We start from the raw sequence: 13,973 nt of genomic DNA, 5'->3' as shown, positions 1-13,973 counted from the left end.
TTCAAATTTCTAGATTAGGTCTAGAATATATTTGTCTCTCTTATTACATAGGAGAGAGAAAGAAGGATATTCAATAGTATATCAAATGTCAAACTTCCATCTGGTCTCAATTTTCTTTGCTATTTTGTTAAGAAAAGTGTTTTTCAGTAAAATGTTGGACACTTTTCTATCCCCAATCAAGTGTGGCTTTTAGATAAACTATAATATAATGAAAATACAGTGAAATTATTACTTTATAGGGCCGAAATAAAGAAAAATTCAATGTTTTTCTGAAAAACGGTAAGAGACCGCCAAGAAAAAAATAGATTCGTAATCTACGACCTCAAAATAGTGTGTATACCAACTTTGGTGAAAATCGGACGATTTCCAATTTTCCCAATAATTACCACATTTTTTATTATTTGACAGGTAACACCTAACAATTTCATAATAATGATTATTTTTTTTTACAGATGGATGTAAGAAGATAGCTTTTATTTTTATTGTTTCAGTTATCCAGGGGGGGGGGGCAAATGCCCCCTCTTGCCCCCCCTGTCCGGCGCCCATCGCCACTGACTTTTTTTGCTAGCACAGTTGTGTAGGCCGTTTAATGCCGAATTGAAGTTGTTTCTTGATATTTTGTCGATTCGAATTTTTTTTCTGTAATCATCAGTCTAAGATACAAATTATCATCTTATTCACCATAACATAGCAGATTATATTTAAAACTAGTGTGTACCCGCGACTTCGTTCGCGTCGAATTAATAATTTATAAGGGTGATTTTAAAGCAAAGCAAGAATTTCCATTAACATACAAACTAAGATAAAATTTTCTCACATTTATGTCAGCATGAGAAAAAACAATATGGCGATATTTTACGTTTGCCAAAAATCAGCTTTAAACGTCATGCAGTTTAAGCAGAATCGTGATTACTCAATGGTTATATTTTATGAAACACCCTGTATAAATTTTTAAAAAATCTTAAAATATGTAAAACACAAAGACATTATAAAGATAGACCGAACATCTCATTCATAAATACTCGTTGGTAGTGTATCAAACATTCCAATGTGTCAAACAAGGACAGAAGAGACAGAGAAGTCTAAAATTTCCGACCCTGGCAACTAGGCGCATTTGAATTGTTCTAATGGCCAGTGGCGTATCGTTTTTTGGAACGAATTTAATTAGTAAAGTAAAAGTAAAGTAATTAGTAAAATTTTTACTCCATATTAATATACTACATTAACACTTTTTCGTCAGATGAGTTTTGTTATAAGGTCTAATATAATAATACAATTAATATCCCACATATACTTATGTTGAAACGTTAGTAGTTTTCGAAAATCACTCCAACGTCGCTTTTCAATTTAAACTTTCAGTTACATCTATATAAACTTTCAGTTACTTTTGAATATTTACAGGGTGACTCAGGCTTCCGAAACAGTTCTATATTAGGTTTGTCGTTGGTGACTTTTCTTTCAATTTTTTTTTTCAGAATATGGAGGCATTTAGCACATTTTAGACATTTTTGTAAACATAGGTGGCCGGAAAATATTTTCAAACCAAAGTTGTAGATTTGCCATTAAATTTCCATTCCAGAAATACCTAGAGATGCCACTTGTCCTTTTTTGGAATAACTTGTCCTTTTGACTTTTTTTGACTTATAAAGTCATTTTTATTTACTTATTTTCCCTGAGAAAATTACCTACAGCAAACAAAAATATTCTTTTCGCCCAAATTTAATTAGGAATGTTATAAAACTTAACTTATAAATAAATTTTTCTTGTTTAGAATAAGCAACATTAATTAGAACTTCCCGTTTAATCTGAAATGATAGTTGAGGTTTTAGTTTTACCTTTTTTTATCTTAAAAAAAACTTTTCAAAATTAGTACCTAATTAGTAACGATTTAGTTAGTTTGAGAATCTATAGCTTCCTGTGAAGTACCGTGTAATAGTTGTTTAATCTTGTATTTTATTAATCCAAACCACAAACCAAACTTCCTATACCTAAAATCAATATTTAATGAGAAAATTGTGTTTTTTTTGAAAATATAAGACAAGATTTGACTTTCGGTCTTCTTCTTGTATTATGATGGCTCTGATACGAGGCAATTGCCTTTTAGTCTCGCAATAGAAGGCATTTATCATTAAAAGTATAAAATCTGTGTGCTACAGTATGGGATTTCTGTCGCATAATAATGAATACCTATTACGTTTATTTACAAATCCATTACTTTTAATCATCTTACATATTACTTCATCAGATAATCAAATTTTAGTTAAATGTCCTAATCTTCATGAACTGTATTAAGCATATGTATTGCGGTTTGAATCACCCTGTATGTTGACAAAACTATTTTGAAAATGTGCGTTACAATGGCCCCCATCTTATGTAAAAAATTGAAATAAAAATCACAAACCAAAAACGTAATAGGTAAAAAGCTTTTTTGGAGGCCTGGGTCACTCTTTATATAGGTATGTATAAAACTAGTACCTAGCCCAAGAATTATTTACAGTTCGTCCCATTCTAAAAAAAGTTAAACACACCGTACAACTAGGAAGACGTTTTGTACGGTGGTAAAAAATTGTCTAAACAAGGCCGAAGGGGCAGATATAATAAAGCAATAAAATGTAAAAAAGGACGGGTAAACACCTTTGTTTATTTATTGAGCAAAATTCCTTTAGAATATCGTATATAATGACCAAAATATGACACAATTTTAAGAAAAAAAAATGTCACTTTCTGGCTTATAATAAATTTTCAAATGTAACGTTTATATTCAAATTTGTTATGATCTACAACAGTTAGGTAGTAATTGAGACGAATTATAATTCAATTACCGGCTACTACGTTCTTGTTTTAATAGATCAAAATTCAACAAATATAATTAGAAATTATTTTAATTGTGAGAGGCTCCCTTGTGGGACGCCTATGTACGATTACGGCGCGGCGGAAACAATATCTACCTGTGGAAAGACAAATTTGGGTAATTTGAGCTTATTTGTCCACACATTTGACACTGTCGTACCATATTGAAAATTTGCAGATTCAAAAGTACATTAAACAAAAACAAAATCTACTGAAAAACACTGAAAAGTTCACTTTTCAGTGTTTTTCAGATTGTGCTGCCATTTTATCTTTTTATGAAACAAAAAAATGAAAAATTAATGAAACGAATTTATCTATGTGTGTTTTTTAATTAATATTTTAATCAAAATGAACCCACAAAATATCTATTAGCAAACAAGATTTTATTTTTAGTACCAATTTACTAAAATTTAAAAATATTCTCAAGTAAAAATACAATTTATTTCAATAATTTAGAATCGAAAAAAACAGCCAAGAACTGCGAGATATGCGAAGGGAATTTATCCAAACGATTAAATGGAATGCGACAAAAAAACGAATTCGAACGATTTTATCGATAAAAACAAATTTTATTGAAATAAACTATATCACCTATCAAATATTTTAATATTAATTAATAGAAAATTATTTAAAATCACCCAATAATAATAAAAAATGTGCAAAAAGAAATATCTAGCTAAATTATCCGGCTGAGAAGGATCAAAAATAAAAACATCATAAAAGGAACCCCTGTGCAAAATTTCAGCTTTCTATGGTCAAGGGTTTGGTCTGGGCGTTGATGAGTCAGTGATGAATGAATCAGGACTTACAGATTTATATTTTAAAATAATTCATTTTTCATATAAATAGAGAATACAAAGTCCCGCAATGTTTTTTATTTGCTAGCTATCATACTTCGGTTTCGATTTCGTCGTAAAAAACTTGGACACCGTACCGTTGAGTTGAGTGGATTATCTTGGCAGTTCAGGTGACGAACTATGCATTTCCGGCAAATAGGGAACATCCTGTGCCCTAATTGGGCGTCGCCGCAATCGATTCCCCCTTGGAAACCAATGGGGGTCGATCCCGAAATAACATGGCAACAATGGAGAGGTGAACGAATGGTAATTTGACCGACACGCTTTTCTAGAAGCGACATGATATTGACCAAAGATATTTAAACTTGTTTATTTTTCGTCAATAATGACATGTATGTATAATGACTATTTCCATTCTAAATATCTTGAGAACGGTTGCTCGTAGCGATTTTTACCAAGAGACATTTTTTACATAAAAAGTCATGGAAATGTATATTTTTTTAGTCAGTGGTTTAATACAGGTACGGTCGAAAAGTTATTACTCTTCAAAACAGTTAATACACATGTAGGTGGCGCCCCCTACAAATAGGAGTAATTTTGATAACAAAATCAAATTTCTCGTGTCACAAAACACCCAGATATCAATTTTCATGTAAATATTGATGATTGATTTCAGAAATTATTTGGAAAAAATCGAAATAAAAATGAAACTTCTACACCCTGTAGCTCCGAAACTAAGCACTTTAGGATATACATTTATACGAACTTTTTTACTTATTTTGATCTGTAGAATATGCTGCGGAAGTTTCCGGAATACAGTTCGGACCACCCTGTATATCTATACTAATATATAAAATCCTTAAGTGACTGACATACTGATTAATGCCGAATTTTTTTATTTTTTTGCTTTTGCCACTGGATAAAAAATTATATATTTTTTTAAAGTTGTGTGAAGACCCAATCTCTTGTTTTCAAAAAAAGGGGGGCAACAGCGAAGGTTACGTTTAGGTGACAATGGTCCTTGAATATTCTTACCAAAACTTGTGCGCAGCTTTTAATATTGATTAAAAAAGTATATTTTTTGAAATTTGTGTAGAGACCCCAATTGTACGTCGGCGATTTTCATTTTAATATTTTTTTAAACCCAGAGGTATGAGCATTTGAAAAATGTAACACTCGAACTTTATATATTTTTTTTCTTGACATCTTGGCTCAGGCTAACTGTCACAGAATTACAGTCACAGAAAAGCTCATGAAAGAAAACGCCTTGCGTGACCATCTTCTGATGCGTGTCAAATACTCGTCAGCTAGTAATGGCTGTATGTATACCCAGATAGCACAAAAGGAACATTTACATTCTAAGAATATTCCTCCTAAGTTCTTATAAGTATATTCTTTTTTTAATAAGTATGGCATATGAATAGTACATTCTACTATGAATGTGATTTAAAGGTATATTATCAGCATGACCTTAGAATGTCTTCTTAAATTATGGTTTACAATAAATTATAAGTATCTGCTATTCACGTTCTAAACATATCTGAATAAAAATAAAGGAGAATAAAAATGATTTCGAAATGAAAAAATAAATACAATACATTATAAGTATTTGTATATTTTCTTACTATTAAATTTTTGTGTATTAAATATAATTATTAGGGATTTTATATATTAGTGTATATAGATGCACTGTAAACAAAATATTCAAGCAAAAATACAGTGTTTCTTATTCTAACAAATAAATAAACCTGTAAAACTGTATAAATAAAAACGATCTTCCATTATGGGTATCTATACCCTATTATGAAATAAAAAGATCGATTATACCAAAAGATAGTTTGATAAAACTCGATAGATTTTAATCGATTTTCTGGGTAAAAAGATCGATCTTCGATTGAAATCGATTCGAATCGTATATCCATAACATAACCTAACAAAAAAAAACAACTGAACGTGCTTGATCCAAACGTGACCCAAACTATTTTAATAATTAAAACACTGAGGTAACGTAAAGGTAAGTGATGCAAATAATTATTTTAAGGATAGAATTGGTAAAATAGTTCTTGTTATGTTTGTGTTTTCAGTATCTATTTTAAGGGGAGTGAATTTAATGTTCTCAAACCATGAGACCTCGAAAAAAATAGGTTATACTAAAAAATATTTTAAAATTCAACCAAAAAAAAAGGAGCCAAAATCTTATTACAATGTTACGCAAATATGACTTCAATATTGTACATTAAACTGGATTCAGACTAAAGTGATTCTTTATTATCCTCTGTACATCATCAAAGTAGTAGTATCTCTGGTAGTATCATCGAAGATATCTGTTCTAATAAGTGGAGTTAAAGTGCTGAAATTTCCTACAATATAGTATTTATATAGGTATTTATGTAGGCTCTTCTATAATCATTTATTGTGTATTTTTTAAGAGAAAGGTATTTTTTTAGAATTAATAGGTTCGAGAATTATCTAGACTTGGTGGTTCAGGAGTAGCAATGAAATTGCACAAAAATATTCTTGGGATGGGGCCAACCAGAAGAGAAGTTTGAAATCATTGTTAGTGGCCAAAAGCAATTTTAGGTATCTGAACTTAAAGATATTTGCAAAGACTGTAATAACATATATTTTAGACTCCATGAAAGGTCAATTTCAAGAGTCAAAAGAAACCGAAATTATCAATATAATTAAAATATGGCTTGTAAAAGCAAAAGAAAGATCAACAAAACAAAGGTAAGTTGTGCAAATTTATTTGAACAGTATAATTTTGCTGATATTATTTCAGAAGGGTAGACAAGAGAATATAAAAACATAGACATAGAAGATAATATCAATGTATATTGTTATATTAAAATATTTTTAATTAATAAACATATATTACTCAAGTTCGTCTTTATCCTTACCTATTATTTTTAACCGTTCTATTTATTACTTAATTTTTTATTATTACACATCAAATTATTTAATTTCAGCAAGTTGTTTATAGTGTGTTCCAGATATGAATGTACTGTATAGGTATCCTGTAGATTTTAAGAGATAAAAAAATTGCTAAATATGAAAAAAATTGTGTCTATCTATAGTTTATAGGATATTGGTACAGTGCATCCTTATATAGGACACCCTGTAGATACAGAGTTGAGGATTAGAATATTTGGTGTTACAACAGCAAAATAACACACTAATTCACCACAATCTACCAAAACACTTTACTTTTGAACTGGACGCTTGTTTGGTTAATCATGTTAGCGTCATCAGTAGATGATTAAAACTTAAATTTTGACCATCTGCTGATGATGCTAACATGGTTAGCGAAACGCGTCCTGTGCAAAAGTAAAAGTGTTTGAAACATATTGTGGTAAATTAGTGTTTTATTTTGCCTCTGTAGATAATAAAAATATGAAAAACATATGAAAGCATAAATATAGAATATTAAAAACATGAATATCATATAATTGGAATATTATTTTTAAATACATTCTTTACGAACATATAATTCACGTTCATACAATATATCTTGGAATGTGAAACGCACTTCTATATCACTTGAATAGGGTGGAACGTAATCTCTGCTATTCATGTGCCATATATGTTCCCAATGAAAAAAAGGAATGTGAATAGAACATTGTTGTTCTCCAAAGTCACTTGCTTCGCATATGAAAAGAACGTAAATGTGCTATCTGGGTATGTATGTCAATTATTAACAATAACTTATTTTAAAATTTAATGCTATTAAATATTACTTAAATAAAACAAGACAGCATGCCACTGGTTTGCTGTGATGTGATGATTCTTTTTTATTACTACGTATACGAGGTTCTAAAATTCTAACGCCCCTTCAAAATCGTCGTGTTAAAACATTAAAATGCCTCGTCTCGGGCGCCCTCTATCTTCGGGAAAAACACAAATACATAGCATCAGAACGAAAATAGCTGACGGGAACCGATTTTCGCTTTCATGCCGACGACTGGCTGTGAAATCGTGCGTGAAACATATGCCTGTCAAATAGCACGTGCCGCATAATGACGTAATAATGTATTGATACAGAACGCCACCCTTGAATAAGAAGCGAATTTCGGACTCGGTTTGTGTGAGGGGGTCGCGCGTCCATTATTTAGCGTGCGTCTTGAAAAAAGGCGCCATAAATCATATGTTTAACGAAGGAGAGATGAGCACAATGGCTAGTAATTCGAAATAACTTTTTCGTGACTTTGCCAACCCATTAGAGGCGATATTAATAGATGCACAGATAATAAACATTAATCTGTCTACAGTCTATTAAAAGTCAGCGTAATCAAAAGGTTTTATTATCAACCAGGGCCGTATCTGGGGGGGTGTTTTGGGGGTTCAAACCCCCCCCCCCCGAAATTATGGCCGAAAATTTTTAAAAAGTAATGATCATTGAGTAAGTAAGAACGAAACAAAAAAAGAACAAGATGGATGAATATCTACGACTAAAGAATACAAGGACATGTAACGCCCATATACGGGCTGCAGCAGAATTTGTGACCTTAGACGCTAACTTTTTAGACATAACGAATGAATCATCAGCTGGTCATCAGCGACAATTTTAGCGATTTTTAATAGTTGGTTGTGTGTAGCGAACTTTGTATAAACTTTATTACAACGGTAATTTGTTCAGCTGTCAAGTGTAAAAGGCGCAATGATAAGAAAGAGCCAGAAGTTACGTTTTATAGGGAAATAAACAGTCCCCTACACCTTTTTAGCGTTTTTTTATTGAATTCGATAATTATTTTTCTGATATTATATGTACTTGATATGTACTATACGTCGATACTAGTTATGTACCTTTTGTTAACATTTTAATACGTTTTTTTCGTAATTAATTAGTATGATACCACCCGATACACCATAGGCGTAGTGAAAACTGAAAACATATAATATCAAAAATATAAATATCCCTTCAAGCGGCAATGTTAAGTAAAATATGTGCTACGACACTGTTTGGAAGAATGGTCACAGTTTGGTTTCGGGTGCTATTTGTCCTTGTATTCTTTAATCATTGATGAATATACATTATACATCCTAACCTCACTTTTCCACTTTGAAAGCAAATGTCATTTTCAATTTTCGACTTTCAACATTCATGTGTTTTTAAAACAGCAAAAGTTTGACAAGGACAAGATTTTGAATGTTGTGTGTTTTGCTGGTCATTAACGTGATTAACGTTTGTTATTGTTCTGCTATTAGACAAAGAATTCTTGGACTATGACACTTTAGCGGCAGAACTAGACTTGTGGCGGTGGAAGCAGCTACCTGCAGTCGACCGACCTAAAAACGCCATCGAAACGATAATCGGAGTGTAACCAGTGTATATTTCCAAATATATACATTTTATTAATGATCCTAGCAACTCTACCAGCGTCAACAGCTACACCAGAAAGGTCTTTTTCAACCCTAATGCCGCAACCGCGCATGCGGTATTCGGCGATCTCCGATCGGGGCTTCGCCGATTTCCTATGTGTGTGGATGAAGAAGTCGGAGTTCGGCGACTCGATCGGCGACGAGAACGAGCGCTCATCTCTATCTTGTTGCTATCAGAGCCCGCATGTGGATGGAAAGGCGAAGTCCGATCACGAGCGTTCGGTAGTTGACGAGCGCTCGGGTTCGCTAAATGCCGCATGTGCGGTTGCGGCATAAGACGATTGAGACTTCCTACGTAACTCTACAGGTCAGGAGCGATTGACAGGACTTGCTCTATTAAGCGTACATAGAGAAATAAATATCGATATCGAAGAGGTAGTCAATCGTTTTTCAGGGGAAAGACCAGTTTATCCTTTAAGATTAATAATTTTTACCTGTTACTTTTTTTAAAATTTTATTTTCAATTAATTCAATAATTTCAAAGATTTGAGTGTAGCCCAAAGCGATTTTTTATTATGCTTTTTCTAGCAGCTTTTGAACCCCCCCCCTCCTCCAAGTCAAACCCCCCGAAATGTTGGTCTAGATACGGCCCTGTTATCAACCCATACAGCACACTTCGTCCCAGGGACGTACAGCTGGTTCCAATAAAATTGAATACGATTTAAAACATATCCCAGATAGCACAAAAGGGACATTTACATTCTAAGTATATTCTTTTTTTAATAAGTATGGCATATGAATAGTACATTCTACTATGAATGTGATTTAAAGGTATATTATCAGCATGACCTTAGAATGTCTTCTTAAATTATGGTTTACAATAAATTATAAGTATATGCTATTCACGTTTTAAACATATCAATATCTGAATAAAAATAAAGGAGAATAAAAATGATTTCGAAATGAAAAAATAAATACATTACATTATATTTGTATATATTCTTACTATTAATTTTTTGTGTATTAAATAATTATTAGGGATTTTATATATTAGTGTATATAGATGCACTGTAAACAAATATTCAAGCAAAAATACAGTGTTTCTTATTCTAACAAATAAGTAAACCCGTAAAACTGTATAAATAAAAACGATCTTCCATTATGAAATAAAAAAATCGATTATATAATACCAAAAGTTTGATAAAACTCGATAGATTTTAATCGATTTTTTGGGTAAAAAGATCGATCTTCGATTGAAATCGATTCGAATCGTACATCCATAACATAACCTAACAAAAAAACAAGTTATGCAACAAGCAACAAGTGAACCATAAACGTAAACGTGCTTCATCCAAACTATTTTAATAATTAAAACACTGAGATAACGTAAAGGTAAGTGATGCAAATAATTATTTTAAGGATAGAATCGGTAAAATATTTCTTGTTATGTTTGTGTTTTTAGTATCTATTTTAAGGGGAGTGAATTTAATGTTCTAAAACCATGAGACGAAAAAAAATAGGTTATACTAAAAAATTCAACCAAAAAAAAAGGAGCCAAAATCTTATTAAGCCAATGTTACGCAAATATGACTTCAATATTGTACATTAAACTGGATTCAGACTAAAGTGATTCTTTATTATCCTCTGTACATCATCAAAGTAGTAGTATCTGGTAGTTATCATTGAAGATTTCTGTTCTAACAAGTGTAGTTCCAGTGCTGAAATTTCCTACAATATAGTATTTATATAGGTATTTATGTAGGCTCTTCTATAATCATGTATTGTGTATTTTTTAAGAGAAAGGTATTTTTTAGAATTATTAGGTTCGAGAATTATCTAGACTTGGTGGTTCAGGAGTAGCACAAAGTACAAGGAAAGTGCTTTATAAGGTTCTGGGCAATGAAATTGCACAAAAATATTCTTGGATGGGGCCAAACAAGTTTGAAATCATTGTTAGTGGCCAAAAGCAATTTTAGGTATCTGAACTTAAAGATATTTGGTGTTGCAAAGACTGTAATAACATATATTTTAGACTCCATGAAAGGTCAATTTCAAGAGTCAAAAGAAACCGAAATTATCAATATAATAAAAATATGGCTTGTAAAAACAAAAGAAAGATTAAAAAATAAAAAGGTAAGTTGTGCAAATTTATTTGAACAGTATAATTTTGCTGATATTATTTCAGAAGGGTAGACAAGAGAATATAGAAACATAGACATAGAAGATAATATCAATGTATATTGTTATATTAAAATATTTTTAATTAATAAACATATATTACTCAAGTTCGTATTTATCCTTACCTATTATTTTTAACCGTTCTATTTATTAGTTAATTTTTGATTATTGCACACCAAATTATTTAATTTCAGCAAATTGTTTGTAGTGTGTCCCAGATATGAATGTACTGTATAGGTATCCTATAGATTTTAAGAGATAAAAAAATTGCTAAATATGAAAAAAAATGTATCTATCTATAGTTTATAGGATATTGGTACAGTGCATCCTTATACAGGACACCCTGTAGATTGACACCCACACAGAGTTGAGGGTTGGAAACTTTGGTGTTACAACAGCAAAATAAAACGCTAATTCACCACAATATACCAAAACACTTTATTTTTGAACTGGACGCTTATTTGGTTAATCATGTTAGCGTCATCAGCAGATGATTAAAACTTAAATTTTGACCATCTGCTGATGATGCTAACATGGTTAGCAAAACAAGTGTCCTGTGCAAAAGTAAAGTGTTTTGGTGTATTGTGGTAAATTAGTGTTTTATTTTGCCTCTGTAGATAATAAAAAAATATGAAAAACATATGAAAAGCATAAATATAGAATATTAAAAACATGAATATCATATAATTGGAATATTACTTTTAATTACATTCTTTTACGAACATATAATTCACGTTCATACAATATATCTTGGAATGTGAAACGCACTTCTATATCACTTGAATAGGGTGGAACGTAATCTCTGCTATTCATGTGCCATATATGTTCCCAATGAAAAAAAAGAATGTGAATAGAACATTGTTGTTCTTCAAAGTCACTTGCTTCGCATATGAAAAGAACGTAAATGTGCTATCTGGGATCTGATGGGTTAAAAATGCAATATATTATACAATCAAGCCTAACAGGAAAATTATGCAGTCCTATGTTTAAATTTCCCGCTAAGTTATTCGTTCACATTCGAGTCTTGTCGGAATAGGAAGTCGGGCGGTTTCTAATGGCGTTTCCGATTGGCAGAGCTAGAGCGCACGTGCGCACTCAGTGTATTTCCATCTTTTATTAATCAACGTAAAAAATAAAAACAACAATACACTGAGTGCGCACCTACTCCGATCCAGTTTTCTATTGTGTTGTGTGAGTGGGTCTCATGTGTCATGGTGGCCGTAGGTTGTTTGGCTTCCGCCTTGTTTTCTTTTGTCGTTGCCTTCGTTGCTCGTTGTTTCAAGGTAAGTTAAAGTGTAATAATATAATGTGGTGCAAAGATACTTCTAGCAAATATTACAAAAGGGCAAATGTTCAAATTAAGCGGTTTGAAAGAGCTCTTCAAGAGAGAAAGAGGCTCCATACCCTAATCAAAATAGACAGCCTGCTTCATTTAATCAGGCATCTTTCCTTCAATCTTGTAATGATCAACATAACCACAATTCTCTGCCACATCTTATCAATAGCGAAACTGAAACAGATAACCCTCGAGATAAATTATGTTGTGTATCTCAAAGTGGGGAATCATCAGATGAATTACATGACACTGCCACATCTAATGTGACTATTTCACCTAGCACAGTCACAACCTCGAATGATTGAGAATCGGCTCATTCAATTTTTTCAAAACAGAGGCAAGAATTAGATATTTGAATACTTAGTTTTCTTTTTGTATTTTTTAGTTAGAAGTAGTTCGAGAATAAAGAAAATAAAATATCTATCAACATCAACATAGTTGTCGGACCGAAGGCAGACTCACGGGTGTATTAAGACATAAGGGATGACCCTGTACCTGAGTTTTTATATTAATAAATATTTTAAGCTGACTTCCACTGAATTATTTCTAATTAAATTCCTAGGTCGTATACGTCGTTGAAAAATGTACGTCCATAGTACGTACATTGTATATCCATAGTACGTACATTGTACGTACTTTCGATCATTTTACATCCAGTTTAGGTCCGGAACAAAACATAAAATGTACGTACCTGGAATGTACGTACATGCGACGAACATAGTACGTACTTTACCACATCCCAGGGACGTACCGGGGACGTACAAAGCGTTGGAAAATGTACGTCCCTAGTACGTACCAGGGACCTGACGTTCGCCGGTACGTACATAGTACGTATCCTTACTGCGTTTTTTGAAAAAATATGTGTCTAACTAGGGTTGCCAGGCGGCCAGAATTTCCGGGAAATCCTGGATTTAGATAAGTTGTCCCGGATCATGGAATGTCATTACTTTAGTATTCTGGAAAGCGCCAATCAACTTATAAAACAAAATGCTATACAGGGTGATTCAAAAAACATGTGCCATCTCTCGTGGGGAGATTCCTCACGTAAAAATGAAATTAATTTTTCATATCAACATAGGTCCGATTCTGCTTTGTTTCGTAGCTACAGGGTGTTAAAGTCTTACTAATCTTTCGATTTATTATAATTATCTTCCAAGTTCTTTTAGTGATTCGAATGAAATTTTGAGGGTAAAAGTTACTATAAGTGCTACATATTTTATATTGCGTACAAACCGATTCGATAAAAATAAATATAATTCAAGTATTTATTTTAAATTTAATATCTATATCTCCAATGTCAAAATACTCATCTTTTCGTTACAAAATGCTGATAACTAGATATCTTTCGATGTGTGTTTTTATCTTAAACATTGTAATTACTAAAAATACCTTACTTTGATGCACTAAAAGGCAACACTGTCTTCTAAGTTTCATGATCGCTTAAAACCGACAAACAGGATCTCTTAAATAATTTAGTTAGTTTCGGTGTTTTA

General features: G+C 32.0%; 1 long non-coding RNA gene across 2 annotated transcripts; it reads left to right on the top strand.

Moving 5' to 3' along the window:
• Positions 1 to 5,595: 5,595 nt before the first annotated feature.
• LOC115880931 lies at positions 5,596 to 6,579 on the top strand. Of its 2 annotated transcripts, none has more exons than XR_004049962.1 (4): positions 5,596 to 5,661; positions 5,732 to 6,227; positions 6,278 to 6,377; positions 6,430 to 6,579. It is a non-coding gene; the product is annotated as an uncharacterized LOC115880931 (long non-coding RNA). The 2 variants fall into 2 exon arrangements; XR_004049963.1 differs by lacking the exon at positions 6,430 to 6,579 and having other exon boundaries at positions 5,732 to 6,037; positions 6,095 to 6,227; positions 6,278 to 6,351.
• The last annotated feature ends 7,394 nt before the right edge of the window (positions 6,580 to 13,973 follow it).

Source organism: Sitophilus oryzae, unplaced genomic scaffold (genome assembly GCF_002938485.1).
Source record: "Sitophilus oryzae breed Bouriz unplaced genomic scaffold, Soryzae_2.0 scaffold_1660_pilon_pilon, whole genome shotgun sequence".
Lineage (NCBI taxonomy): Eukaryota > Metazoa > Arthropoda > Insecta > Coleoptera > Curculionidae > Sitophilus > Sitophilus oryzae.
Note: the sequence above shows the minus strand (reverse complement) of the source record. Positions and strands in the feature narration are given on the sequence as shown.